This window comes from Macaca thibetana, chromosome 1 (assembly GCF_024542745.1).
Source record: "Macaca thibetana thibetana isolate TM-01 chromosome 1, ASM2454274v1, whole genome shotgun sequence".
Classification (NCBI taxonomy): domain Eukaryota; kingdom Metazoa; phylum Chordata; class Mammalia; order Primates; family Cercopithecidae; genus Macaca; species Macaca thibetana.
Window position 1 is genome coordinate 185251356 of NC_065578.1, and position 27850 is coordinate 185279205.

General features: G+C 39.6%; 1 long non-coding RNA gene across 6 annotated transcripts in view; it reads left to right on the top strand.

The window, feature by feature from the left end:
• LOC126940756 (uncharacterized) overlaps positions 1-27523 on the top strand; it is a 30913-nt gene extending 3390 nt beyond the window's left edge. For 2 of the 6 annotated variants that reach the window (XR_007720895.1, XR_007720896.1), the window contains 5 exons: positions 1237-2774; positions 3654-3737; positions 8085-8268; positions 11475-11703; positions 26133-27523. This is a non-coding gene — a long non-coding RNA (uncharacterized LOC126940756). Of the gene's footprint in view, positions 1-1236; positions 2775-3618; positions 3738-8084; positions 8269-11474; positions 11733-26132 lie in introns of all 6 variants that reach the window. The other 4 variants (XR_007720899.1, XR_007720898.1, XR_007720894.1 and 1 more) reach the window with 4 other exon arrangements.
• The last annotated feature ends 327 nt before the right edge of the window (positions 27524-27850 follow it).

Sequence of the window (27850 nt, forward strand, 5' to 3'; positions counted from 1 at the left end):
GTCTCAGGCAGTGCTCTGTTGGTGTCTGCCTGCCATCAGTGATGGTTCAGTTAGATGTGTCCATCTCACTGTGAATTGGGATCACTAGATTGTGAGCCCCATGAGGGCAAAGTCTGTGCCTGTCTTGTTCAATATTATATCCCCCAGCTTAGCATTGTACGTGGCTCTTAGTAGGTGCTCAGTAAATACTCTAAAAATGAAGAAATGAACAAATGAATTTTCACCAAAATTCTGTTCACCAGAATTATCGTTGGTCCTAGTCATTCATTCCCTTTCCTTGCTTGATATTGCCCCAATTTTGTTTCTTCACTGAAGGATCACAGACTTCTGTGTGCAGCTAAAACTTCAGCCTCACAGACACATTCCCAATAAAACATAATGCCAGAGGATCAGACAGAAGAAAAGGGTGTGGATTTCTTAGCAGCCCTCTGTCCGATTTTTGTTCCCAATCTACTTCTAGATTCTGAACATGTGGACAAGTGACTGATTTTTGTTGTTGAAATGTGTTTAAAGGGATATAAGTATAGCTTAGCATGTATATAGTACATGTATATTTTATACAGATCTATATTATTAAAGACAGAGTGATTGCAAATAGTTACCGTGTTTTGGTCTCAGGGTATTTGATTGTATCTCAACAGTTGGAACCATTTCCTTCTGTTTATATTTGCTGAAATACTGGTTGGGGGGAAGATGTCATACTCAATTGAGTTATTCCCCTGGCAGCTCAAGTAGGAAACATTATAATTACTTCAGAAATTTCAGAGGTGAAAGAGGAAAGGGCAGACATCAGTTCATCCAGTTGAGCCAAGTACTGTCTGAATAAACACAGTTCATGTCCTTGAGGGAGGGCCCTATAGTCCAGCAGAAGAGACTTGAAAACAGATAAATAGGATGAACATTGTCATTGGGGTGCTATAGGAGGTCCCAGTGATTAGGGTCAAAAGTATCTGTGTACCTGTGATTCTCTGTGCTTTTGCACAGTCTTGAAATTTTCATTTGTGTCATGGTAAGATTGGAACTGCTATAGCTTCCCAGGTTGTGATTGTGAAATCTTATGTTTACTTTCATCTGCTTTGGGTATAACACCCTTATCTCTCTGCCTGCATATGGAGAGGGGGAAGGGCACCTAAACTCCCTCAGCTCCAAAAGCTGTTGGACTAGTCTGTCGATCAGTGTTTTCTCCATGGTGTTGTGTTTTACAGATAACCTAATCTTTAAACAGTATGTTTTCAGGAATGGAGTTTTCTGGGACAGTGTTGGAGACAGGCACAGATGTCAGCACAGTTAAAGAGGTAAATTAGTTGAAGTCTAGGGAATCAATATACATGGAGCTATGAAAAACGTGCTAACTTCATTTGTAGCCGAAGGGTCTTGCTTCTACTGGCTTTTGCCTGCAGACACCAAAGGGAAACCTAAATAGAAAGGTAAGAAAGAAATTCTGAATTGGGGAAAGGAAGTCATTGGAAGTTCCTGGCTGCATTAAACTTTTTATTATGAATAAAAGGCGGCACCTCAGTCTTTAACTGAGAGGACAGAGAACTTGAGCCTCTTGTGAAGTTAAGACTGGGCTTCTAATTCAAATCAACCTTTGCCTTACTCTATCTCATCGTCTCCAATGTGCTCCCTTAAATTGGCGTGACAATCTGGTGGTGGTATTGAGAGAATTACTATTTTATTTACTAAACATTAACTCTGAATAGATAATTAAGACCAACCTGTGTCTTTTGGAGTCAGAGATGTGCATTTTTTTTCTTTTTTGATTAACTCAGGAAAAGGAATGCAAGGTCATGCATTTGCACATATCTTTAATGGTATGTTTCCTTTAGGGAGATAGAGATACAATTAAAGATAAGAAACTTTAATTGTATGGTTGAAGAATGCGTCACTGACCAGAAGGTATCTGTACCACTCAAGATTAATGGTTGAAGATGTTTTTTCTCCTTTGTTTTTCTTTAATTTCCACCTATCCCTCGTTCCTGTCTTCCCCTCTCCTTCTTTTTCTTTGTGTTTGTTTGGTCATGTCTTGTTTCTGAGCTAAGCACTTCATTTTTTCAAATGTTTAACTCCTTCTCTTCATTAACGTGACACTTTGCACAGAGCTTTGTTTGCGTTGAGTGTTTTAATGAAGAACAACATTTTGTTTTCTGAGTCCTTGAGCTGGCTGTTCATTTGGACTAGGTAGTTTTAGTAGAAAAACTGGTTTTGGGCATTGAGCTGGATGTAATGGGCTACTCCCGGACACAAAGCTTGTGAAACAGAGAGCCCTGGGAATGGAGCCAGCCAGGGTAGTCTAGTATGGTTGTGCCGGGTGTGAATGGTGCCCCCTGGTGGTGGACTGTACATAATTGTTCCCCCCAGCTTTATTGAGGTAAAACTGACATATTAGACCATTCACCCATCACAGTACCGTGATCTGTGTTCAGTTCTCTACCTGTTGGCTCCTTCCTGAGCCAGATGCTAGCCTTGGGGTTGTGAAGTCTGATGCATTCAAGTCCTGAAATCTGCTACAGCTTGCTTAGTTTTGACTTCCACTGGGCTTGGTTATGGGCAGGTGTTTCCCTTTGCCAATCAGTCACTGAATCAAATCCTAATATTTACTGAGCAGCCTTTATGACTAGGTGCATACACTCAATCTGTAAGTCACTATTATCTCTTTTATAGGACCTGTGGCAGATTCCAAAAAAGGTCTCCCTACAAGAAGCTGCTGTCCTCCCTATAACTTATGGCACTGCAATTTTTGCTCTTGAGCATCGGGCCCATTCCCAGCCTGGGTAAGGACTGTGTAGGTGACAGAAGGCTAGAAGGTACTCATCTCTTGGTTTCAGAAGTGTCCAACAAGGCCGTGCCCCACCTCTTCCCTTCCTTTCCCTTCCTTTTGGCTGACGACAGGCCAAAGGGAGGTAGCCACTTGAGATTGGGGTTTTTTGACTGTGAGGACATCCCTCTGTCTGAGAGGAAATGATAGACTGTGAACTTGGCCAGTGTGAATTGGAGAAATACCTCTCTCAAATGTGACCACTCTGGAGATCTCATAACAAATACTAAAGTATGAGAGTTGGTTTATTTAAGCCCATTTCACTCTGAGTTTATTAGAGGCCGATGGTATTTGTTTCTGTGAGGCCTTGTTGAGTGTGCCAGATGGGACATTTCAGAAGAAAAGGTGCTGAAGTTTGACTCTTTACCTGGAGCATCCATACTGCTTCTTGATCTTTTTAGAGAGCTGAGACCCAGAATTGCTTCAGAGAGGTGGGTTTAGTTGAGCTGTGGCTCAACTCATCTTCTAACATGCTCATCACCTTGTAACATTGGGCAGTATCTAATATGAGAAGGATTTTAAGATAGAATTTCTGAAGAATAAATTGGAGTGGTAGCTCAAAGGAAAGGTTGCCACTGATATGAGGGAGAGGCTACCTAGAGAGATTTAGGAATCTTTTTCCTAGCAAGTCTTCAAAACTGAACCAAATTAACGCTAATCTAGAAGTCACATCCGTAAGCTTACAGGGTAGAGAACAGATGTACACGAAGGTTTGAATGAAACAACCTCTAACATTCTTGCTTTAAAATGTTCTGTTCCTAAACTATTTGTGAAATCATATTACTGGTTGACTTTTGAAGGTTTCTGAAGTAGCATTCATCTTTCGTTGGCACAGAGAAATTGAAATTGTTTTAGTGATGGCAGCAGCTGGAGCCACAGGCCTTGCGGTGATGTGACAACAAACGTTCTTCAGGCCAAGGTATTTGTATGTTAAAGTCACCATTTAAAAAAATCCTAACTCCAGTTTTCAAGCACATATTTATTCAAACAGTATATTCATTCATTGATTAAAAACCACGTGCAAGGCATTGGGGATATAAAGTAACCCAGAGCAGGGTCTTGCCATCTATTCGCTTACAGACTAGGGAGGGGGCCTAGAAGCAAATCACTCATCCTTCCAGCTACTAGACCCTGGCAAGGACTGACCCACTTCATGCCTTCTGCACATGCTGTTTTCTCTACCTGTAATGCTCAGAGCTGTCGTTCAGATTTAAACTCAAATGTCACTTTTTCAGAGAAGTATTCTCTGTCCCTCAGTCTAGGTGAGTCCCCTCTCCCTCCTCTGTGTATGTGATTTCGCAGCACCCTCTACTTCTCTTTCATAATACATAGCTCAGGGTGTGGTTATTTGTGTCATTATCGGGTTATTGGCTCCCTCTTACTGGACTGTAATCCCCATAAAGGCAGTGACAGTGTCTCTGTGGTTCATCCCTATAGTCCTGCACCTAGCATGGTACCTAGAACATAGTAGGCCCTCAAGAACTATTTCTTAAATGAATGAATGAATGAATAAAATAATGAAAAAAGACTTAGGTCTCTTCAGAAGTATCTTTCTGAGGTTGTGAGTGTTGGAAAAGGGGGATTTCTTAGAGAAGGTGGACATTTAAGCTGACTTTTAAATAATTGGTAGCTGTTGAATAGAGGAAGAAGGGAAGTGAAGGCCATTTTAGTGGTGGGAAGACTTATTAGAAGATAGAGAACTAGGAACTAGCATGGTGCATTCAGAGAATTGCAAATAGCATCTTTGGAGCCAAGGACCTTGGGGGGAAATGGTGGAAGGTGACTCTAGAGAGGAAGGCAGAGATAAGATCACGAGGGGCCTTGTGTGGGGCTGAAGAATTTGAACATTTATTGGAAGCTATTGAGAGCAGTTGAGGATTTAAAGTAGGGAAGTGACATGATATTTTTGCATTTGGAAAAGTTCACTCTGGTAGCCATGGGAATAAGGGATAGGGGAAAGGTCAAGGGTAGTCTGGAAGCAACAGGACAGGCTCTTGGAGCAATCCAAGCCAGGATTAGGATAGGCTACCTGAACCAAGGCAGTGGAAGCAATGCATTGAGAGATACTGAAGTGGAAAAAAAGAGAGAATTTGGAACCTGGAGAGCATCCTGCTCTAGTCAAAAGAACAAGGACTTTAAAGTTAGCCTGACGTAGGTTCAGATTCCAGCTCTGCCTCCAGCTTAATATCGTCAGTTTTCTCACTTGTAAAAGAATGCTTTCTCCATGGAGTTGTTGTGGGAATACTGAGATTACACGTGCAGTGCCTATTAGAGGGCGGGGCATGTCAGTAAGAATCTCTTTAAAAAGAATCCTGTTATTATTAGACATTGAGTGGGAAGGAGCAAACTAAGTTAACTCGAGGAGTTGCCATCTTACTGAGATTGAGAACACAAGCAGGAATAGTGAGTTGGGTTTTCTGTGTGTTGAATGTGAGGTTCCTGTGGAGCATGCAATCGGATAGCCAGAGGGCAGCTAGGTATATAGGTCTGGAGATAATTGGATTGGTCTGGAATTCCTTTAGGGGACATCTCTCCTTTCTCATATTAAGTTCCATTTGGGAAGGACTTGTGAGTTCTGAAAGTAATCAGAGATACCAGGAGGCTCCTCAAGTAATAGGAACACATTTCATGTTAAAAGGATTGGCTTTTAGCTCCTGTTTGGGGGAGAGACTGTAATTGGTTTTATTGTCTAGAGCTATTGGTTATTTAACATTTTGAGAAAGATAAAATTGTACAAATTGTTTTAAATAGTTCTAAATTGTTATAAATAGTAGAGAGAAAAGCTCACTTTAATATATTAAAATTAACCTAATCTGTTTTTTCTTGAACAGCAATAATGGTTTTAAACAAAAGCAAGCAAAAATAGAAATGTTACCATGCCACCTATGTGGAACAGGTCATGTTGATTACACCCTGAATCCACGGCATTTCATATTGCTTCCAAAGTGCCTCCACAGCAATTATCTTACCCTTGATCCTCACAAAGCCCCTGAGAGATGGGTAGTGTACGTGTTTATTATCCCTATTTCACAGATCAAGAAAGCGAGGCACCAAGAGAGAAAATGGTTCACTGCAGGTCTCATGCAGATCTAGGGAGAATCTTGGGATTCAATTCAGGTGCCTGACCCTAGAGCAGTGTATACCCACTGTGGCACTGTGTGCTAATAGCCCTCAGGGAACTGCAACTATTTCAGGGTTCCACCAGGGAATATTTGAGGGAAGCATTCAGTTTCAAATAGTTATGAGTAAGTTTGGAATCTTTTAAGGGCACCAGTGTTCTTGGAGTATTTCATTGCAAATTCACTTTGAGACTAAAGGGCTTGGGCTGGTGGGTGCTGCCCCGTGGTGAGGCATGTCTAGGCAATGCTTGAGTGTTTGCAGCTTTTCTGGAGACTTCCAAACCCCAAACTTCCCCATAGTATTGCTCACCACCATCTATGCCGTCTGTTTCAGGCTTTAGGTATGGCTTTCTGCTAGGGTGATGGAGTGGAAAAGCATGGGCTTTGGAGTAACGCAGCAGTGGGCTTGAGTAGTTGTTCTAACACCTGCTACCTGAACGACCTTGGTTGATTGCTTTAGCCCTCTGAGTCTATGTCTCTGTCTATAAACTGGGAGTAATTATATCTCCTCAATAATGTTCTTCTCAGGCTCAAATAGAATAAATGATTGCATGGTGTTACAGTGGCTTCAGTTTATCTAACATTTTGTTTTCCAAGTGCTTTATATACAGTGTCCCATTTAATTCTTTTTCCTTTCTCTTTAGACTGGAGATTTTTTTTTTTTTTTAAACAGAGTCTTGCTCTGTCACCCAGGCTGGAGTGCAGTGGCACGATCTTGGCTCACTGCAACCTCTACCTCCCAGGTTCAAGCAATTTTTCTGCCTCAGCCTCCCGAGTAGCTGGGACTACAGGTGCATGCCACCACACCCAGCTAATTTTTGTATTTTCAGTAGAGACGGGGTTTCACGATATTGGCCAGGCTGGTCTCGAACTCCTGACCTTGTGATCTGCCCACCTTGGCCTCTCAAAGTACTGGGATTACAGGCGTGAGCCACCGCGCCCAACCCCTGTTTTTTTTTTTTTTTTTTTTTGAGATAGAGTCTCGCTCTGTCACCCAGGCTGGAGTGCAGTGGCACATCTCGGCTCACTGCAGCCTCTACTTCCCAGGTTCAAGCGATTCTCTTGCCTCAGCCTCCCGAGTAACTGAGTAGCTGGGACTACAGGCGCGTGCCACCACGCCCAGCTAATTTTTGTATTTTTAGTAGAGATGGAGGATTCACCATATTGTCTAGGCTCGTCTTGAACTCCCGACCTTGTGATCTGCCCACCTGGGCCTCCCAAAGTGCTGGGATTATAGGCATGAGCCACCGTGCCCGGCCTCCGATAATTTTTTAAATGTCTTACTTTACTGATGAGGTAACTGAAACCTTGAGAAGCTGGCAGGTAGTATGGAGATTAAATGCATGGACTCTGGAGATGAATTACTTGGGTTTGCGCCCCAGCTCTGTCTCCCATTTGCTGTGCGACCTTCCTTGGGCAACAAGTTACTTAACTTCTTCTGCCTCAGTTTCTTCATCTATAAAACAAGGATAATAATACTGTATATTTCATTGGGCTATTATAATTAAATGAGTTATTCATATATGTAAAACGTTTAGAATGTTAACTGGCAAATAGTAACAAAATGTATTAATTCTTACTAAGTATTTCGCCTAGGTTAACACAGCTAGTGAGTGGCAAAGCCAGGATTTGGACTAAGGTCTCTCTAACCTCAAGATCTTTCTATTGAATCATGTTTTACCCTCTAGGAAGTCTTTCCTGATCCTCTAGATTTAGGTAGGGTACCTCTTGTTTACATTTCTGGGCCCCTCTTTATTTTCCCCATCACTCTGATGTATCTTGCTTTCTTGGCTCTAAAGGATCCATCTTGTGTCCTTACTGCTTGATTCATAGTAGATGCTCAATAAATGGTGGTTTTCATTTGCATTTGAGAAGACTTTCTGAGTGCCTCTTGAACCACCTTCTAGCTATCCCTGTTAGGGTTCCAGGATTACTAGAAATGTGGACCTCATGGCTAGTAGGGCATGGAGGGGCCAGTGAGATTGTCTGTGTGTTGGGCCTGATGTGTGGGCTCAAGACCAATGCCAGGGCAGCAAGGTCACAATGATTTCCTTGAATAGCACCCTTTGGCTGGAGATGGGGTAGGTGGGGTACCCCTTTCTTGAGACATGTTCTGGATAATCAGATATCTTGTGTTCTTGATGCAGGTAATATAGCTGCTGCCGGAAGTGACGAGAAGTGCAAGGTGGCGGTGCAGAGGGGTGCGCAGTCCAGCGTGAACTACAGTTAGAGCAGGCTGAAGGAGGCAGCGAGGAAGCTGGTGGACTAGGGCGGGGTGAATGTGGCCATCGACGTGGTGGGAGGAGACATCTGCCCGAAGGCTGTCCTCAGGTACGTGATGGTCTGTCTAGAGTGGACTAGAGCTGAAACCTTTCCTGATCTCTGCCTTCCTTCTGGCCTTGCTTCTCTCTCATCTTCGCTGTTCACTTCTCCTGTAGGCATCAGCATCAACGAGAACAGCGAGTGGGTGGGTGAAAAGGAATAGAAGCAGAGAAAATCAGGAAATGCTTATATATAGCAAAAACAAAATACCCAACTGGAAAATATCCAAAAAAATGACTGCAGACTCTCTAGTTGGCAATGCCAAATGCTTTAGAAATTATTCATGTGTTAAATACAGCTATGCCAGTTCCCACTAACAACTTTATATCCATGTCTGTGGGGAATTCTTGCAGAGGGCATTGTTCAGCTGTTAGAATTACTGGGGTGGCAGTTCCCTTTTTCCCAGGTCACTGTGGACCAAGGTACAGGCTCTTCTGATCTTACTGCTTTCTGAAGCAGCCAGCAGCGTAGGTAATTCCTTGACTTGTTTTATTTAAAAAATATCACTGGAGATTTAGTAGGAGTGTTGTATCACACCAATTCTCATTCCATTTTCAACCAAGGATTCTGGAGTACTCTGATAGCGTTGGTTTCATTTCTTATGTCATCCTGGCAAGCATAATTTTGTAGTTTATCTCTTGATCTCAGTTTCAGGTAGAAGTCGCAGAAGCAGAGACAGTAGCCTACCCACAAAAGAGATCCAGTTGGTTCTGTAGCCCCTGAGCTGGGTGGTAGGCAGTCTATATGTTTGCTCACCTCTGCACCATGCCTGGTGCTGTGCTTAGAGAAGAAGCAAAGGAAGGAGTGTGTAGTCCAAGTGGAAAGCCAGGATAGAGAGCTGGTAAAACTTGCTCATCTCTTACCTTTCTCTTTGCCTTCTGGATAATTGCGTTTTAGCAATAGCTTCTCATTGCCCTTCTAAAGAAGAAAAGCAAAAAACAAAAGCCAAGCAAATATACACATATTTTATATACAAGGTGTTTGCAAAAGTTGTTTCTGTAACTCATTGCTTAGCAATAGTACTGTAGGGGACTTTTCATACTGGGCTGCAGAATACTTATGAATTTTTGTAGATTATTTAAAATTCTCTAAAGAGGCACGTGTTAAAGGAATCCTAAAGTAAGTCTTTGTATGAAGCAAATGGTCCTTCCCTCATTAAAGTGTATGTCTTCTTATTCCTGCTTCCTAAGTTCATCATCTTCAAACTGAGTTGTCTCAGTACAACTCAGACATTTGGAAACAAATGGAATGACATTTGTTTATATGTCCAATTTTCTTCCACAAAGTGGTTGAGGTAGTTAAATAGATAGTCTTGATTCTCTCTCTCTTTTTTTTTTTTTTCCTGAGACAGGGTCTCACTCTGTTGCACAGGCTGGAGCACAGTGGTGCAATCATGGCTGCATGGCTCACTGTAGCCTTGACATCCTGGGCTCAAGCAGTCCTCCTGCCTCAGCCTCCTGAGTAGCTGGGTGTATTAGTCTGTTCTTACACTGCTAATAAAGACATACCTGAGACTGGGTAATTTATAAAGGAAAAAGGTTTAATTGACTCACAGTTCAGCATGGCTGGGGAGGCCTTAGGAAACGCACAATCATGGTGGAAGGGGAAGCAAACATGTCCTTCTTCACGTGGCAGCAGCAAGGAGAAGTGCTGGGGAAAAGCCCCTTATAAAACCATCAGATCTTTGGAGAACCTACTCACTATCGTGAGAACAGCATGAGGGTAACTGTCTCCATGAGTAAATTACCTCCCACTGGGTCCCTTCCACGACATGTGGGGATTATGGGAACTACAATTCAAGATGAGATTTGGATGGGGACACAGCCAAACCGTATCACTGGGACTACAGGCATGTGCCACAATGCCTGGCTAATATTTTTATATTTTGTAGAGACAAGGTCTCACTATGTTGCCGAGGCTGGTCTTGACCTCCTGGGCTCAAGTGATCCTCTTGCCTTGGCCTCCGAAGGTGCTTGGATTATAAGTTTAAGCCACGGCACCTGGCTCAACAGCCTTGATTCTAAAGTGGGCCCCCTTATAAAATTATCTAGTTCCTTTGGTTCCCTAATACCTTGCTTATGGCATATATAACATATGGCATATAAAATGGCATATATGGCATTTTTTTTTTTTTTTTACTGAGAAGCCCAAAGTAATAAATGATGGTTCACTCCTGCCACTTTGCAAGGTCAAGAGGAGTGCCCAGCTGTGGATATAATACATGTTGGTTTTTAAAATGTTGGTAAAATATACTATAACCTAATATTTATCATTTTAATGATTTGTAAGTATGCAATTCACTGGCATTAAATACAGTCATAATGTTGCATAATCATCCCCAACAAAACTCTATACTTGTTAAACATTAGCTACTTCTTTTCCCTTCCCCAACCTCTGGTAACCTCTGTCCTACTTTCTGTCTCTGTGAATTAATGTACATTGCTCTTTTTTTCATTCTCCTTTTTTTGTATTGTGGTAAAAAACAGATAACATAAAATTTATCATCTTAACCATTTTCAAGTGTACAGTTCTGTAGTGTTAATTATATTCACATTGTTGTGTGACAGATCTCAAGAGCTTTTTCATCTTGTAAACCTGAAACTCTATAGCCATTAAACAACAACTGTCCTTTCCTCCCTTTCCCTAGCCCTTGGTAACCACCATTCAGTTTCTGTTTCTATGAGTTGACTGCTTTAGATACCTCATATAAGTGGAATCATACAGTAATTTGTCTTTTTGTGTTTGGCTTATTTCACTTAGCATAATGTTCTCAAGGATCATCTATGTTATTGCATGTGACAGGATTTCCTTCCTTTTTAGGGCAGAATAGTATTTCATTGTATGTATATACCACATTTTGTTTCTCATTTGTCTGTTGATGGACACTTGGGTTGCTTCTACCTCTTGGCTGCTGTGAATAGTGCTGCTGTGAATATGGCTGTGCAAACATCTCTTTGAGACCATGCTTTTAATTCTTTTCGATATATATCAGAAGTGGAATTGCTGAACCTATTTTTAAGTTTTTGAGGAACCTTCATACTGTTTTCTGTAGTAGTTGCACTATTTTATAATCCCACCAACAGTGCACAGGGGCTTACATTTCTTCACATCCTCGCCATTTGTCACTTGTTATTTTATGAGACTAGCCTTCTTAATGGGTGTGAAATGTATGCTGCTTTTTTATAATTTCTTTTTCTTCTTCTCTTTGTCCTCAGCCTGGCCTGGGAGGGCAGGATTGTGGTGGTGGGATTTGCTGGAGGAAACATTGCTTCTGTACCAGCCAAGCTTCTGCTCCTGAAGAATGTCTTTGCCATGGGCCTGTACTGTGATTGATACAAAGAAATGAACTTTCCCGTCTTCTCTAAGAGCCTATCTTCGGTGCTTCAGTACTGCCAGCAAGGGCACATCCAACCATATGTTGGAATGGTTTCCAAGCTGGAGGAGGTGAGACACACTTAAGGGATGTGATGCAGGTGAGGCCAGGAAATAATTTATGCAAGCTACTGGGCAGTTTATCTCTGGAAGCTATAAATCCTTTTTTTTTATAAAAGGAAAAGATGAAAATGCAACACAGAATAGTGGGATTGCACAGGTGTCAGGGTCACAGGATTTTTCCCAGCCTTCGGGTTGTATGGATGTAGACTCAGGCCCAATGTGAATCTGAATCCGTGAAGGCCACGTGAAGCCGAAATTTGAGGGCTCTGTCTGCATCACTGCTCGCTCAGATAGAGGAAAGTTATGCTTCTTTAGAAAATGATTTACACGTGTTGATATGAACTTTGAACTCTACAACATACAAGCCTAAGAAGAAAGTGCTTGGCTTGACCTTTGGTTTTAAAATATAGATGCTTTAAAGCACAACCAGATGATCTAAGTTGGAGTTCTGTGAGGAGAACACTAAATCATGCCTGGCATCATAAGACTATAATTCATCCATTAGTCACTGTAGTTAATTTTGTTGGCTATTCACTCCCTTTTTTCATTCCCCCCCATCTCATTAATGTGGCTTAAACTTCCTCCAAAGTGTACTTGTGAGCATGCATATGCAATATAGTTGTAAATGTGAATCTGTTAGGCATTCACTGTGAAGTCTATTATTTTTTTGACTTAATTTGTTTTAATGTTCAAAAAACTGTCGTGGTAACTCTTGTCAGCCATAGATGGAGGTGATATTTTGTTCAAATGCAGATTAGTGGAGCCCAAGCTGTTGGTGCCAGACTTCATTGCTAACCAGCCTTCCATGGTTGTTTCTTCCTGTGAGGAGACACATTCTTTTCAAACATGGCTTATTTTCTTTCTCTGTTTAGTATGTACGTCGGGAAGATGGTGTTCAATGGTGAAGAGAACCTGACTGGCCAGTAGAAAACTGGTTGGATGCCAGTCACAGCTTCATCCCTCCAGCCATGTCATTTTGTGGAAGTCCCCTTGCTTTTCTGACTTTAGTTTCCGCCTCTCTAAATAAGCAGGAGGATGTGACGAGTGGTTTTTAGACTGTGCTGCAGGAGCCACAGCAGGGATGTGGGGCTAGGGCAGCAGGTGTTGATGTGAGCTGCCTAGGCTGTGGAACCCCATCGCTGCTGGGGTTTGAGTAGCTGCACATTTTAACTACTTTTCTCAAACTTTTAAGAAAAGGTCTTGTGGCTTAAAAACTTGAAAATCCCAAGTTCTGGGTCCCCTTCCATCCTGTGGCTTTTATCATGTGACTTCTAACCTGAGGCTATACCTGTTGATAAGGGATAAGGACAAGTAGGCATACAGAAGTGGAAACAAGTATCCACTTGAACTGTCTCTTCTCTCTCAAGGTCTTTTAGGTGCCGTTTAGGCAGGAAGGAAAGCCAGAGGTGGATTATTGTTTTAATTATCCTCGTTGAAATTCTCTCTCCTCTGTAAACATGAATTGACTATGTAATTACTAACCACCTGTCAGCTTCCATATGCCCTTCTCCTTTCCAGTGAGGGCTCTGCATGTGGGATTTATAGAGTTGTTCTCACTCTGCTGCCCTTGGTGTAATCGAGTGGATCTCTAGGCCATGCTCCCTAACACATTTCGAGCATCTCATTCATATACCATCCATTTACCATGTCTTCTTTTTCTGTTTCTTTCAATATGCAAACCATTTAGAGGATTCATAATAGGAATGAAAGCTCATATACATTAGGTGCTTACTGTGGGTCAAGAACTATGCTAAACACTTTACATGCATTATCTCCTTTAACCTTCACAACAACCCTTTGAGGTATGCCAACTTGATTATATTTTACAGATGAAAGAATCAGGACTTATAGAGGCTAGGAGCCCTGCCCAGTGATAGGTAGGAAGTAAATGTAGTCTTGGTCCATCTGATGCCAGAATCTGGGCTCCTTATGACTGTGTCAAACTCCCTCCTCAAATAAGCCAAGAAGTCACTTCCAAGAAGCCTTATTCTATAGGGTTTAGTTTTATCTATTTATCATAGAATTATCTGTGTGAAAGACATTATTTTAACTATGTTATAGTTATACTCTTATATTTTCCTGAGCAGTACCAGAATTTATATATTTTGTTCTTTTGTTCTTTGTTCTTTTGAAAATGAAGATGGTTAAATGAATATATAATTAATTTCACTGAAGCCTGGGTAAGAAAAATATTAAATGAGTAAATCAGTAAACGTGTAAATTAGTTAACATACTGGAAAAAATTGTTTGTCAGGACCTGTTTGGGTTTGGAAAATGACCACTGTGCTGTATATAGAGAAAATACAAACTAAAAAGCACTAGTATTTCTGACTGGCTTGCATTTTCTCCTGAATGTGTGTGCTTGCAGATTTAACCTTGATAGTTGATACTAATATGACCACAAACTTTGCACCATAGATTTTTGAGTAGGCACAGGGTATGAACTTCTGTAGGACTCTGCTTCTCCTTTATTTACCTGTGATTACTTCTTTAATGCCTGTCTTTCCCATACAGCATAAACTCTGTGCAAGCAGGGCCATGTGCTGTCTGCACCTCTCTATCTCCAGCTTCTGGCAGGCGCTCACATACCTGTTAAATGACTGTGAGTGTGGGGCTCTGGGCTCAGACCAACAGCATTCGGACGCTGGCTGTGGGCAGATTACACATCTTTGTGCCTTAGTTTTCTCAGCTGTAACGGGGCAGTAATATACCCTGCCTCCTAGGGTGATTATGAGGATTAAGTAACATGATACATGTAAAAGCACATAACGGATATGGCAACTTTTAAAAAGCATAATATATTTCCATGATAAAATATGGAGTTGAACTTTTTTCAGTTCCCCTCAACTATAGCACTTTCGCTTTGATGTCTCAGAGGGAAGGATTATAAGACAGTCTTTAGATTTTGAATTCTACCTAGAATGTATTATTTTCTGAAGGATGATGTCTATGCTGTGGTGAGTGGATCACGAATTGGTCCTGTGATCTGTCCAGAGGAGGGCATTATTTTGATGTGCAGTGTGTTTTCTGTAGGAAGCTGTCCCTGAATGTGTCAGTCTGACATGGTATTTAACCACACAGATCTGAACTTATTTATTATTTAAAGGTCAGGTGAGATCATCACATGAACAGATGGACAGAAATTGTTAATGGATAGAAATTGCTTGAAATTTTCTCAGTGTATCTGTGGCATATTCTTAAAAATGAAACTACTCTTTTAGTTTAGAAGGTCTATTAGTTATAGCCCATTGTTCTAGATCCAGTTTGTGGAACTCCTCGTATCTGCTGGCCCCACCTGCCCCAGGCCTTGGCCACTTGTCATGCTTTTCCAGTGATGACTCCTATAGCTCATCCTATAATTCATACAGCCCAGACCACTATCCCTAGGATGCATCTCCTAACATCGTTGATTGCCTTGTGCTTTCCTGGGTTGGGAGCTGATCCTAGAGGCAAGGCCGCCATTGTGTTAATCATACAGGAGCATCTGCAGCTCTGGTATGGAGGTTTGATCCAAATGGACCTGTTGAAGCTTCTGGCTTCCCCAGAAACTATGCAGGGTCTGGGAAATGCAGTCCAGAAGTACGGGTATTTCATTCCATTGGGCAAGCTTTTCCCTGGGAGGAATGAAAAGAGATAAATTGTTTGCCTTTTCTCCTCCCTGTTGACTGTTTCATATGGCTGCTTTATTTATTTATTTATTTATTTATTTGAGATGGAGTTTCATTCTTGCTGCTCAGGGTGGAGTGCAGTGGCACGATCTCGGTCACTGCAACCTCTGCTTCCCGGGTTCAAGTGATTCTCCTGCCTCAGCCTCCCGAGTAGCTGGGATTATAGGCACCTGCCACCACTCATGGCTAATTTTGTATTTTTAGTAGAGTTGGGGTTTCACCATGTTGGTCAGTGTGGTCTCAAACTCCTGACCTCAGGTGATCCACCTGCTTCGGCCTCCCAAAGTGTTGGGACAATAGGCATGAGCCACTCCACCCAGACTTTTTTCTTTTTTTTTCTTTTTCTTTTCTTTTCTTTTCTTTTCTTTCTTTCTTTTTTTACAACCATTGCCACTATCCAATGGCTTCTCTATAGCGGTCCCATGTGAAAAACAGCCAACTACATGTCCCCCTAAAGCTACAGCCAATTCAAAATCAGTAACACAATGCCCTGTAGTTTCTCTCCTTCTTTCCTTCGTTTGCTTTACTTTTTCTGTTACCCTTGCCTCCCTGGGATTGCAACCCTCTGACGCATTAGGGCATAACTTTTGATTAGGTTCTATTTTCTAAGGGCTCATGCTGATCAACTTCAAAAATTTATTTATTTTTATGTTTAGTACCGCATTGTCTGACTTTTTTTTTAAAAAAGTTAAGTTTGTTGAGATATAATTTACATATAATAAAATTCACGCTTTTTAGGTGTACAGTTCTCTGAGTTTTGACAAACCTACACGGCATGTAGCTAGCCCACCACAGTCAAGATGTAAGAACATTTCTGTCACCCCCAAAAGTTCCCTTATGTGCCTTGTAATCAGTCTCCTTTTCCTGCTCCACGGCTACTGGTAGTCACTGACCTGTTTTCTTCCCACTTAATTTTTCCTTTTCCAGAGTGTCATATAAATGAAATCATACAGCATACAGCCTTTCGAGTTTGGTTTCTTTCTCTTTGTGTAATGCTTCTGAGGTGCACCGTGTTGCTGCATGTGTCGGTAGTCCATTCCTTTTTATTGCTGAGTAGTATTTCATTGTATGGATGTACCACAGTCTTTTTCATTCACCAGTATGCAGACATTCAATTATTTTCAGTTTTTGATGACTATGAATATATCTTCTATAAACATTCATGACAGGTATAGACATATGGTTTTATATATTTTAGGACTGAGATTTCTAGGTTATATGCTAAATGTATGTTTAACTTAAGACAATTTACACAGATGTGTAATTGGTTTTACTTTTCTCCTCATTCTCCATTGTTGCCTAGATAACATCATGAAGCAAGAATGATATAAGGCAAGGACTGAATTGTAGCTGCTTCTGAATGATAACTTTAAAGTAAATCTGTGCAGAATTCTAAAAAAGAACAAATGTTGATACCCCTTCAAAAAGAGGCAGCTTCGATTATATCAGCAGCTCTTTATTTCTCGGGTATTCAGAAACAATTCTGTTTCAGTTTCTATATTCTGTGATTTTGAAGAGAAGGCTGTTGTTACTATATTTCTATCAAAGCCCGTATCACACAGGTTTTCCATTTCTTTGGCTGTATTCTGGATTAGAAACTGGTGCTCTGGCATACAAATGTGCCCAAAGGTGAGCTCTGTGTTTTAACATTTTGGGATTTTGCTTGTACTGGTTTGCTAGTACACATTTAGCTTTTAATAAATTGGCAAACTGTCTTCCAAAGTGCTTGTGCCATTTTGCATTCCCTGTGTATGAGAGTTCCAGTTGCTCTGCATCTGCCAAAACTTAGTCTTGTCAGTTGTTACCTTGAATGTTAGCCATTTCATTAGGTTTGTAGTGGTATCTAAGATTTAGATAAACTTAGATCAATAATGTTATGAATATAATTCACCTATAACAACGTACTGCTAACCAAGTTTTTGCCTTTTAGAAACTATCCCAATTCTGTAGGCCAGGGTTGAACCTCCTTAAAGCATAAGTCTCACAGGGCCTGAAAAAACAATAGCACAATGGAAAAAAAAAGTATCTAGGTAACAACTAACATGATGAATATGAATATGAACTAACATGATGAATAGCATGATAATAACATGATAATAGATAATAGCATGATAATAACATGATAATAGATGTACCTCACATCTCAATATTAACATTGAATGTAAATGGCCTAAATGCTCTACTTAAAAGACACAGAATGGCAGAATGGATAAAGAACCACCAATCAAATATTTGCTATCTTCAAGAGACTCACCTAACACAAAAGGATTCATGTAAATTCAAGGTAAAGGGGTGGAAAAGGATGTTCCACACAAATGGAAACCAAAAGCGTGCAGGAGTAGCTGTTCTTACAGACAAAACAGACTTTAAAGCAGCAACAGTTAAAAAAAAATACAAAGAAGGACATTATATAATGATAAAAGGATCAGTCCAACAATAAGATATTATAATCCTATAGTTGTATGAATCTAAAACTGGAGCTTCCAGAGTTATAAAGCAATTACTACTAGACCTAAGTAATGATATAGTGACACAATAATAGTGGGGGACTTCAATACTTCACTGACAGCACTAGACAGATCATCAGGACAGAAAGTCAACAAGGAAACAATGGACTTAAATTATACCCTAGAACAATTGGACTTAATAGATACTTACAGAAATTCTTCCCAGCAACTGTAGTATTCTATATTCTTCACATCAGCACATGGAACGTTCTCCAAGATAAACCATATGAAGACCACAAAACAAGTCTCAATAAATTTAAGAAAATCAAAATTATATCAAGTATCTTCTTAGACCACAGTGGAATAAAACTGGAAATCAACATCAGAAAAAACCCTCAAAACTATACAAATACATGGAAATTAAATAATCTGCTCTTGAATGATTTTTGGGTTAACAATGAAATCAAGATGGAAGTTAAAAAATTCTTTGAAATGAATGATAATAGTGACACAACTTATCAAAACCTCTGGGATACAGCAAAAGTAGTGCTATGAGAAAAGTTCATAGCATTAAATGCCTACATGAAAAAGCATGAAAGAGCACAAATTGACAACATAATGTCACACATCAAGGAACTAGAGAAACAAGAACAAACTAAACCAAAACCCAGAAGAAGAAAAGAAATAACAGAGATCAGAGTAGAGCCAAATGAAATTGAAACAACAACAACAACAACAACAACAAAATACAAGGACAAATGAAACAAAAGCTGGTTATTTGAAAAGATAAACAAAGTTGATAGATCATTGGTGAGATTAACCAAAGAAAGAAGAGAGAAAATCCAAATAAGCTCAATTTGAAATGAAACTGGAGATACTACAACTGATACCACATAAATACAAAAGATCATACAAGGCTACTACAAACACCTTTACGAGTACAAACTAGAAAATCTAGAGGAAATGGATAAATTCCTAGAAACATACAACCCTCCTAGATTAAATCAGGAAGAAATAGAATCCATGAACAGACCAATAACAAGCAGAGAGATTGAATCCGTAACAAAAAAATTGCCAACAACAAAAAAAAAGGTCCAGGACCAGATAGATTCACAGCTGATTTCTACCAGACATTCAAAGAAGGATTGGTACCAATCCCACTGAAACCATTCCAAAAGATAGAGAAGGAGATAATGCTCCCTAAGTCATTCTGTGAAGCCAATGTTGCCCTAATTCCCAAACCAGGAAAGGACATAACAAAAAAAGAAAACTACAGACCCATTTCCCTGATGAATATAGATGCAAAAATCCGTAACAAAATACTAGATAACCAAATCCAACAGCCCATCAAAAAAATAACATATGATCAAGTGGGTTTCATCCCAGGGATGCAGGGATGGTTTAACATATGCAAGTCAATAAATATGGTACATCACATAAAAAAATTAAAAACTATATGATCATTTCAATAGGTGCAGAGAAAGCATTTGATAAAATCCAGCATCCTTTTATGATAAAAACCCTCAATAAAATAGGCATAGAAGGGACTTACCTCAAAGTAATAAAAGCCATATATGACAAACCCACTGCCAACATCATACTGAATGGGGAAAAGTTGAAAGCATTCCCCTTGAGAACTGGGACAAGACAAGGATGCTCACTTTCACCACTTCTATTTAACATAGTACTGGAAGTCCTAGAGCAATCAGGTGAAAGGAAGAAATAAAGGTATCCAAATTGGAAAAGAGGAGGTCAAACTGTCGCCATTTGCTGATATGATTGTATACCTAGAAACCCCTGAGACTCATCCAAAAAGCTCCCAGATCTAAGAAGTGAATTCAGTAAAGTCTCTGGATGCAAAATCATTATACACAAATCAGTAGCACTACTGTACACCAACAGCGACTAAGCTGAGAATCAAATCAAGAACGCAACGCTTTTTACAATAACTGCAAAAAACAAACCAAAAACCCCTCCCAAAAACCTAGGAATGTACTTAACCAAGGAGGTGAAAGATCTCTACAAGGAAAACTGCAAAACACTGCTGAAAGAAATCATAGATAACACAAACAAATGGAAATACATCCCATGCTCATGGATGGGAACAATCAATATAGTGAAAATGACCATGCTGCCCAAAGCAATGTACAGAGTCAATGCAATTGCCATCCGAATACCAGCGTCATTCTTCACATAACTAGAAAAAAAAATCCTAAAATTCATATGGAGCCAAAAAAGAGCCCACATAGCCAAAGCAATACTAAGCAAAAAGAACAGATCTGGAGGAATCACATTACCCAACTTCAAATTATACCACAAGGCCATAATTACCAAAACAGCGTGCTACTGGTTTAAAAATAGATATATAGACCAATGGAACAGAATAGAGAACACAGAAATAAAGCCCAATTCTTACAGCCAACTGCCCTTCAACAAATCACACAAAAACATAAATTGGGGAAAGGACACCCCATTCAATAAATGGTGCTGGGAAAACTGTCAGGCACATGTAGAAGAAACAAACTGGATCCCCATCTCTTAGCTTATACAAAAATCAACTCAAGAACTCAAGATGGATCAAAGACTTAAATCTAAGACCTGAAACCATAAAAATTCTAGAAGACAACATCAGAAAAACTCTTCTAGACATTGCCTTAGGCAAAGAATGCATGACTAAGACCCCAAAAGCAAATGCAACAAAAATGAAAAATAGATGGGACCTAATTAAGCTAGAAAGCTTCTGCACAGCAAAAGAAATAATCAGCAGAGTAAACAGACAACCCACAGAGTGGGAGAAAATATTTGCAAACTATGCATCTGACAAAGGACTAGTATCCAGAATCTACAAGGATCTCAAAACAAATCAGCAAGAAAAAAAAACAAAAAACAAATAATTCCATCAAAAGTGGGGGAAGGACATGAATAGACATTTCTCAAAAGGAGATATACAAACAGCCAACAAACTTGAAAAAATGCTCAATATCACTAATCGGGGAAATGCAAATTAAAATCACAGTGAGATTCCATGTTAGTCCTGCAAGAATGGCCATAATTAAAAAGTTAAAAAACAATAGATGTTGGTGTGGATGTGGTCGAAAGGGAACGCTTCTACACTGCTGGTGGGAATGTAAATTAGCATAACCATTATGGAAAACAGTATGGAGATTCCTTAAAGAACTAAAAGTAAAACTATCATTCAATCCAGCAATCCCATTACTGGGTATCTACCCAAAGGAAAACGAAGGAAAAGAAGTCATTATATGAAAAAGACATGTACACACGTTTATAGTGGCACAATTTGCAATTGCAAAGGTATGGAACCCACCTAAGTGCCCAATGGCCAACGAGTGGATAAAGAAAATGTGGTATATGTACACCATGGAATTCTACTCAGCCATAAAAAGAAACAAACAAACAAAAAAATGCCTTTTGCAGCATCCTGGATGAAGCTGGAGGTCATTATTCTAAATGAAGTAACTCAGGAATGGAAAATCAAATATCGTATGTTCTCACTTATCAGTGGGAGCTAAGCTATGAGGACTCAAAGGCATGAGTGATATTAATGAACTTTGGGGTCTCAGTGTGGGGGAAGATTTGGGGGATGGATAAAAGGCTACATATTGGGTACCATGTATACTGCTGGGTGATGGGTACACTAAAATCTCAGAAATCACAACTAAGTAACTTATCCATGTAACCAAAAGCCACCTGTACTCCAAAAACTATTAGAAAAAAACCCAGTCCCATTCATCTCAGATATATTCATTCATTCATGATTTTATTCACCAAACATTTACTGTATGTCAGTCAATAAAAAGTAAGATTTAGTCTTGCCCATGAGGAGTTTGTTTTTTAATTGGGAAGATCTCAGGACAGTGCTGTGATAGGGGGAGAGCCCGTTTCTAATGAATGCACACATCAATATGATATATTTAGAAAACTCTATGTTACTTTGGTTATTCCTGATTGATGAACTAGTTAAAAATTCCAACAGCAGAAACTTCATATCCCAAAACAAAAGCAATGTTTTTATCTTGCTGCAAATTCCAGGTTGCATATCTCCAGAGACAAATTTAATTATGGCTTCATCCACCTGAAGGCAGAAAACCAGGGTGCTGGGAACAGCCTGTGTATCTATTATACCTAGGCATCAGTATTGTGCAGTCTTCCTCTCTGTAACACAGCCTGTAGAATCCAGGAGGAAAGCGTCCCTCGGCCATCTGAAGTAGCTATCAAAAGAATCTGGTCTAAAGCCGTGCATTTTACTTTTTAGTTTCTCACTCAGAGCCCTATCACTTTTATTAAATTTCCAGTTCTTAACACCACCAAGAGTCTGTTTTCCCGGCCCAGACAGAGACCACCAAGTAGAAAGGGACACAGTTGGGTTATTTTTAGAAGTAGCTACAGTTACAACAGAAGTGGCAACTGGACATGGAGAGGTGACAGAATATCGGAAAAACAGAAGGTAAAATAATGGATGTTCAAAATTTTGAAATGCTCAAGTCATGGAACAAGAAGATGATGCTTTCCCCCAGTATTCTCTGTGACAGAAGTCACGGAAATATGTGATACATTTTAATAAAGACTTATATGCAAAATGATTAAAATTAGCTTGAGCATTTGAAGGGACAGCTTTCTTTTTATGTTAACATTTATTTGCAGAAGATCCTTGACTCCCTTAGGATGCCAGGTGAAAAGTATCACTAGCTTTAATAATATTTATTTTCTCATGTATTTTCTATTGTTGGGCTATGACACATCTCTGGGAACAAGTGACTTCTAACTGACAGGGAGAGTGATGCAGCTGTGAGTCACCTGGAAATGACTGACGGGGGGATGAGTGTTTCAAACATCTGTCTTAGACCTCTTCCACCTCCTCGTCGAGAGTCTCAATTTGCTTAGACGGGAAAGGTCTCTGTAAGGCACAGGGCTCTGAAAGACAGATGTTTTTGAAACCAGGAATCTCATGCGGCAGAGAGATTGCCATGATTGATTTGTTCCTGTACTTCTTTTAGTTTATTTTATTTATTTATTTATTTATTTTTGGAGAATCTCAAATGGAAAGGGTTGATTAATCATAATCTTCATTTCAAAGTACATTTTCATTGTTGGGCCATGGAAAGCTGATCTTTTGTTTTTTATGTCTGTATATTTATGAATGTCTGTATTTACTTATTCCCTTTACCCTCATTTCCCACTGCCTCTCCCCACTTTTTCCTACCTTCTGAGCCAGTCTGTGATGAGTTGGGTATGTATCTTTTGATTCACATTTCCTTGTAAAACAAATAGAGTTAATTTGTGTGTTAATTTCTTTTTAAGTTACATAAATGGCGTTTTGCACTAGACCTTGTTCTGTTTCATACATGAAACTCACTCAGTGAGTTTTAAAGTCTTTTAAAGATCCATCTGTGTTGCCGTTCCTGGATCCAGTTCATTGCTTCCCACTGCTACATCATGGTGCGTGGTATGCATCCACCACAGTTTACAGATTCATTCTGTACTGATAAACTTTGAGGTTGACTTGGTGCCCTAGTCAAGTCATAATAATCAGTATGGTGGTAAACAGCCTTATTGCACAACCTTAAGGACTTGTGCAAAGGTCACTTTGGGGTTATTTTCCCAGGTGTAGATTGTTGGGTCATAGGATGGATGTGTACTTAATTTGACTGCCAGTTACTCTCCAGAATGACTCGACCAGTTTATGCCTCTATTAGCAGTACATGAGAATTCTTGTTTATTTGTCACTCTGTTGATATGTCCAACATTCAGAATTTTGCCAAACTGATAAGGTGTAAAGTGGCATTTTACTATTTTAATTTGAATTTTCCTGATTTCTAATATATTTAAGTATCTCTTTATATATTTGGTATCCATTCAGGTTTCCAGTGCTTTGAATTGCAATTTAAGCTCTTTGTGTAGTTTCCTATTTGGCTTCCTGTCTTTGGGTTTTGTTCTTGTTTTTTGAGATGAGGTCTTGCTCTGTCGCCTAGGCTGGAGTGCAGTGGCACAATCATGGTCCACTGAAGCCTACCTCTGGGCCTCAAGCAATCCTCCCAAATTCAAATGACTTCCCACCTCAGCCTCCTGAGTAGCTGGGACTATAGGCATGTGCCACCTTGCCTGGCTGAGTAAAAAAAAACTTTTTAATAGAGATGGGGTCTCCCTGTGTTGCCCAGGCTGGTCTCCAATTCCTGGGCTCAAGCGATCCTCCTAGCGTGGCCTCCTAAAATGCCGGGGTTACGGATATGAATCACCATGCCTGGCCTTCCTGTCTTTTTCTTACTAAGTTGCAAACGTTCCTTGTGTAATCTGTGACTCTCAAACTTTGATGTGCATACAAACCACCTGGGAATCTTATTAAGTTTCAGATTATGATTCAACAAAGACAGGATGGGACTCAAGCTTGTGCATTTCTTATAAGCTCCCAGATGATGCAGAAGACTGGGGTTCTTGAACCACCCTTTGAGCAGCAAAGTGCTAGTTGTTAGTTTGAGACTTTGCAAAAGTCTCCTTCCACATTTGTCATGCTACTATTACTTTTGTCTAGATTTAATTGCTTTTTGTCTAGATTTAATTGCTTCACAGCTCTAAAAAAATCCTCTGGGCTCCACATAGTCATCTTTACCCCCAGTCCCTGAATCCCTGGCAGCCACTGATCTTTTTACTGTCTCTACAGTTTTGCTTTTTCCCGAATGTCATATGGTTGGATTTAGACTGCATGTAGCCTTTTCACACTGGCTCCTTTCACTTAGAAATATGCATTTGAGGTTCCTCCACGTCTTTTCTTGGCTTGATAGATCATTTCTTCTTATCACAGAATGATGTTTCACTGTATAGATGTACCACTGGTTGTTTTTCCATTCACCTATTGAAGGACATTTTGGTTGCTTCCAAGTTTTGGCAATTGTGAATAAAGGTGCTATAAACATTTATGTACAGGTTTTTATATGGACATAAGTTTTCAGATCATTTGGGTAAATACCTAGGAGTGAAATTGCTGGATTGTATGGTAAGGATATGTTTAGTTGTGTAAGAAACTGCTAAACTGTTTTCCAAAGTGGCTATACCATTTTGTATTCCCTCTAGCAGCAAATGGGAGTTTCTATTGTTCCATATCCTCACCAGCATTTGCTGTTAGTGTTTTGGATTTTAGCCATTCTGGTCGGTATGTAGTGGTATCTCATTGTTGTTTTAATTTGCAATTCCCTAGTGACATATGATGTTGCGCATCTTTTGATATGGTTATTTGCCATCTGTATATCTTCTTTGGTGAAGTGTCTGTTCAGATCTTTTGCCTGCTTTTTATTGTTAAGTTTTAAAAATTCTGTGTATATTTTATATTTTAGATACAAGTCCTTTATCAGATATGTGTTTGCAGAGATTTTTCTCCCAGACTATGGCTTGTCTTTTTATTCTTTTAACAGTGTCTTTTGCAGAGCATAAGTTTTTAACTTTAATGAAGACTACTTACCCATTTTTTTTTTTTTTCATGGATTGTGCTTTTTTGGTGCTATATCTAAAAACGCATTGCTAAACCAAGGTGACCTAGATTTTTCCCTATATTTTCTTCTGGAAGTTTTATAGTTTTGCATTTTACATTTAAGGTCTATGATCCATTTTAAGGTGGTTTTTGTGAAGAGTATAAGGTCTGTATCTAGATTCATATTTTTGCATGTGGCTATCCAGTTTTTCCAGCACCATTGGTTGAGAGACTGTTCTGTCTCCACTGAATTGCTTTGCCCTTTTGTCAAAGATCAGTTAACTGTATTTGTATGGGTCTATTTTTGGGCTCTCTATTCTATTCCATTGATCTGTTTGTCTATTCTTTCACCAATATCACACTGCCTTGATTACTGTAGCTGCTTTTAAATATATGTTTTGTAACCTTGTACTTCCTTAAAAAAGATTCAAGATAGATTACAATTTCAGTTACATAGGAAGTAGGATAATTTTAATAAAAAAACAAAAATTATTAATCATAAAGATACGGATTCTTCTGCCAGTGGCTCTATTCTTTCAAAAGCTGGAAAACAGAGCTCTCTTACAGTGGCGTATGGACAGGCCTAGGGCTTTTTACCATCTGGCATTTATCTGACAACACTGATAATTATACATTTAGACAGAGAGAAATACTGAGGTTATTCTTCAATGTTATTGTTTTCCTTTGCATTTGTGATAACTAGTTAGTGTTGCATAGTTATTTATGGTTCATTGGAGATACATCTTAATACTTTAGTTATTTTATTAATTGATACTGCATCAAATGTTTGTTGAAATATCCATATATGCAAATCTGACCACATTCTTTTGCATTTTGTTTTAGGTCAATGATGCCTTCCTTCATGTGAAACAGGGGAAATCTATGGGCAAGGTGCTTCTCGCTGTTAAATAAATCCTCGCCTGAGCAGCAAAGTTAACATGTCCAGATCAAAACTCCACATCTTTCCCCAAAACCTGATTTCCCTTCTGTGTTTCCAAAGGTGTTACCACTTTCCTTACTAATCCAGGTTTAAAATCTTGGCGTCACCTCTGATTCTGTTACAACAGAATCAACTCTTAACTAGTATGATTATATAGTTTATTGTCCAAACCTTTTTGAGAGTAAAAGGGTGCCATTAGTAATTACATCAGGAAAACATATCCCAGGCAAACCAGGGTGTATGGTCAGTCTACTCAATGCATTATGAAATGCAGTGATTGCCGAGTTCTGTCATTCCCACCTCTAAGATATCTCTCATGTCCATATCCTCTTCTCCATTCTGACTAATTAAGCCTGAACTGCTATCACCAGTGACCTTCTAACTGCTTTTCCTACCTTTAAACTACTCTCACCCCCTCCATCCTTGTGATGCATTATTGCCATGGTGATCGTCCCGAAGCATAGCTCTGACTATGGCCCATTTCAGAAAACTACAGTGGCTCACCATTGCCTGATGGTGGAGTTCAGACCCCTTGAGCTAGCATTTCATTATGACTGTGATTTTTCCCCGCACCACTTTCCAGCCTTAAGTATGTACTGAACTTTCCTGCCTCCCTCATTTTGCCCTGCTTGTGCAATTTTTTCCACCCTCCATCTCTGTCAAACATAAGCCTTCCTGACCTCTAAGACCTGCCTTTGTCATGTGCCTTTACCCTCAGGCAAGGAGCAGTCTCTTCTCTTCCTCTTCTACCTTCCTGTAGCTTCCCTAGGATTTGTCACATTCTGCCTTGAATCATAGGGAACGACATGTGTAGTGGAGTGAACACAGGCCTCTGAATCCAAGATATGAGTTTAAATCCCAGCTTTGGAGGTGGTTACTTAAGGTCTCAGTGCCTTCATTCTTCTCCCTATATAAAGTAGATATTACAATATCTAACTTAGAGAGTCATTGGGAGCTATACATGCAGTGATTGGGTAAAGCACCTGGCATATGGCAAGCAATTAGCAAATGCTGGTTACTTCTACTTCTTTCTCTTCTCTTTTCCCAATGTATCATAAGTTCCTTGAGAGCAGGCACCATGTCTGATTTACCCTTGTATTTCCCACAGTACTTCCCATAGTGAGTTACCCTTAATAAACAGTAAGTTGAATTGAATTTAAATTACCTGTAAGTTTTAAAATGCGGGATTAAATTAAGAATATGTTGCTTTGGAAACACCCAAATGTCTATCGATGGATGAATGGATAAACAAAATGTGGTATACACATAATGGAATATTATTCAGCCTTAAAAAGGAATGAAATTCTGACATGTACTACAATATGATGAACCTGGAAGACATTATATGTGAAATAAGCCAGACAGAAAAGGACAAATACTATATGATTCCACTTATATGAAGTACCTAGAATAGTGAAATTCATAGAAACAGAAAGTACAGGTTGACATCCAAAATCTGAAATGGGAAACGCTCCAAAATCTGAAACTTTTTGAATGCTGACGTGATGCTCAAAGAAAATGCTCATCGGAGCATTTCAGATTTTGGATTTTTGGATTTGGGATGCTCAACTGGCATAATGTGAATATTCCAAACTCTGAAAAAATCTGAAGTCTAAAACAC